The sequence below is a fragment of the Anas platyrhynchos genome, chromosome 20 (genome assembly GCF_047663525.1).
Source record: "Anas platyrhynchos isolate ZD024472 breed Pekin duck chromosome 20, IASCAAS_PekinDuck_T2T, whole genome shotgun sequence".
Lineage (NCBI taxonomy): Eukaryota > Metazoa > Chordata > Aves > Anseriformes > Anatidae > Anas > Anas platyrhynchos.
This window is the reverse complement of record NC_092606.1, coordinates 14,134,301-14,137,500: the sequence shown is the minus strand read 5'-3', so window position 1 is coordinate 14,137,500 and position 3,200 is coordinate 14,134,301. Positions and strand designations below refer to the sequence as shown.

Sequence of the window (3,200 nt, the reverse complement as noted above, 5' to 3'; positions counted from 1 at the left end):
AAAAGAAGAACTGGAGGAGGAGGAGGCAGCCAAAAAAATCACAAATACAGAAAAAAAAAGAAGAGGAGGAGGAGGAGGTGGTCAAAAAATCAAAAATACAAAAAAAAAAAAAAGAGCATGAGGATGAGAAGGTGGCCAAAAAAAATCAGAGGTATAAAAAAAGGAGCACGAGGAGGAGGAGGTGGCCAAAAAAATCACAAATACAAAAAAAAAAAAAAAGAGGTGGAGAAGGAAATGACCACAAAAAACACAAATACAAAAAAAAGAGGAGGAGGAGGAGGAGGAGGCCAAGAAAATCAAAAGTACAAAAAAAAGAAGAGGCGGAGGAGAAGGTGGCTATAAAAACTCAAAAATACAAAAAAAAAAAAGCATGAGGAGGAGGAGGTGGCCAAAAAAGTCACAAATACATAAAGAAAAGCATGAGGAGGAGGAGGTGGCAAAAAAAAAAAAAAAAAAAAAAAAACAACACAAATCCAAAAAAAAAAATAGGAGGAGGAGGAGGAAGCAGCCAAAAAAATCACTGTATTTGGTCACCTCCTCTTCCTCCTCTTTTTGTTTTTGTATTCGTGATTTTTTGGCCCCCTCCTCCTCCTCTTTTCTTTTTTGTATTTGTGATATTTTTGGTCACCTCCTCCTCCACTTTTTTTTTTAAACCACACTGGTGTGGTTTAACCCAGCCGACAGTTAAACAACACAGAGCTGTTCGCCCACCCTCCCCCCTCCCTTGTGCTTTCCAACAAAAGCTTTTCTATTATTGTATGAAATCATCTGCAATAGATTAACCCTTGTCATTATTCCTATCTCAGGAATTATCTGTGACACCTGGGTAACACGTGAGCTTACTGTGACCCCAGGGAGAGCCTTCCTGTAATTAAAGGCAACCTATAGGAAAGCTGGGGAGGGGGTCTTTATCAGGGCCTGGAGTGACAGGACATGGAGTAATAGCTTTCAACTGAAAAGTTAGATTTCTAATATATGTTAGGAAGAAGTTCTTTACTTATAGTACTTCACATCCTGTGCATCTGCCAACTTCTGCATCTTATGGTTGCCTCCCCTACTTAAGAGAGGATGCTGGAGTGCTGGGTGAAACACTCAGATCTTACAGAAACAAAGCAATACCTTACCTTTTGCACTCAAATATGTGCCCAGTATGTTCAGCTAAAACAACTTCTACCCTACAGCGTTTTGTTGGAAGTTCCAATTTCCGTCTCAGTTTCAGGTACACCAAATTTTCCAGCAGGATTTCCGGGCCAGTGTTGTCTGTCTGCGATAGACTGCTTTGCTAGATCATCGTTCAGTGCTCCCTCTGCCAGGCACAGGCCTTTTTGTCTTAATCCCTTGTAAGAAAACTTGCAGAGGTATATTTGCCCATTTGCAGGTAGCTTGTGCTCCTCTTGCAGCGATGGTGTACTTAACCCAGTATTTGTCCACGAATGACAACCCCTGTGGTTAGGCAAGGAGTTAAAAGTTTAAACAGCAAAAATCCCATGGCTTGCTGTAGCTGAGCAAACCTCCTCCTTGGCCTCCTCCTCCACCGCCTCCTCCTCTGCCACCTTCTCCTCCTCCTCTTTTTTTGTTTTTATTCCTTTTTATTTTGGCTTCCGCTTCCACTTCCACCACCACCACCACCACCACCACCACCACCACCACCACCACCACCACCACCACCACCACCACCACCACCACCACCACCACCACCACCACCACCACCTCCTCCTCCTCCTCCCTCCCCTGTCCAACACTCTGGCTCCCACTGCCCCCCTTTGGCCCATTTATAGGGAGGAGCAGCCACATCCCCGATTGATGACAAGCCTTTTGCATAATAGCTAACAATCGCTACCCAGGCAACCAGGCCACAAGCAACGCATCACAGAGCATCATCAAGTTGCTAGGAGCAGCCAGATGCTACCCTACAGGGCTACTGTGCCATGGTCCTGTGGGGTGACAAATGGAACTAGAATTAGGAGCAGCGGTCAACGCTCACCACCAGAGAGGGTCTTTTGTTTTGGAGTCCTCCGCCTCCTCCTCCTCCACCTCCTTCTCCACCTCCACCTTCTACTCCTTCTCTTTTGTTTTTTTGTTTTTTTTGGCGGCCTCCTCCTCCACCACCTTCTTCTCCTCCTCCACCTTTTTTTTTTTTTCTTTTTTGCCACCACCTCCTCCTCTAGTATTCTACTATTTCTCCACCACCTTCTTCTCCTCTTCCACCTCCATCGTGTCCCTCTGCCTATCCCTTGCTCACCTCCTCTTTTGTCACCACTCCTACTCATGCCGCCACCTCCTCAATCTTCTCCGCCACCTCCTCCTCCGCCACCTCCTCCACTGCCCCCTTCCTCTCTTACTCCCCCTTTTCCACCTATGCCTCTTCCTCATCCTCCTCCTTTTCTGTTTCCACCTTCTCCCATCTCCCCTCTCCAACACTCTGGCTCCCACTGCCCCCCTTGGCCCATTTATAGGGAGGAGCAGCCACATCCCCGATTGATGACAAGCCATTTGCATAATTGCTAACAATCGCTACCCAGGCAACAAGCAACGCATCACAGAGCGTCATCAAGATGATAGGAGCCGCCAGCTGCTACCTTACAGGGTCACAGTGCCATGGTCCTGTGGGGTGACAAATGGAACTAGAATTAGGAGCGGTGGGCAGCGCTCACAGCCATAGCCTCCCAGAGAAGCCGCCTTGGCGCACCTGGTTCCTGGCAACTCCTCCTGCCATTTCTGGGCTCACGATCATTGCTACCAGCATGCCTTAGCAAGGAGCATGCAGAGGAAGTTGGCCAGGAAGCTTCTGCCGAGGTGGAGGAGGCTGTGGAGGAGGAATAGTCAGTGGGGCTGGAGAAGGAGAAGGAGGAAGAGGCAGTGGAGGTGGAGGAGGTGTTGGAGGTGCAAGAGGCAGGGAAGGAGGAGAAGGAGGAGGAAAATGAGAAATAGGTTTAGCAGGCGGGGGGCGAGGAGGACGCGGTAGACAAGGAGGAGGCAGTGGACAAGAAAAAGGCCGTGGACGATGAGGAGGAAGTGGAGGAGGAGGACGTGGTGGAGGTATCATAGAATCATTATTGTTGGAGGAGACCTTCACATTTGTCCGGTCTAGTCATCACTGTACTACCAATGTCACCCAATAAACCATGTTCCTAAGCACCAGCTCCAACCTTTCCTTGAACACCCTGCTCCTCTGGGGCCTCCTCCACAGGTCGCAGCCT

At 48.3% G+C, this 3,200-nt stretch overlaps 1 long non-coding RNA gene across 1 annotated transcript in view; it reads right to left on the bottom strand.

The window, feature by feature from the left end:
• LOC113841320 (uncharacterized) overlaps positions 1 to 2,937 on the bottom strand; it is a 3,778-nt gene extending 841 nt beyond the window's left edge. The window contains exon 1 of the long non-coding RNA XR_011804303.1: positions 1,125 to 2,937. This is a non-coding gene — a long non-coding RNA (uncharacterized lncRNA). The remainder of the gene's footprint in view (positions 1 to 1,124) is intronic.
• Between the last annotated feature and the right edge of the window lie 263 nt (positions 2,938 to 3,200).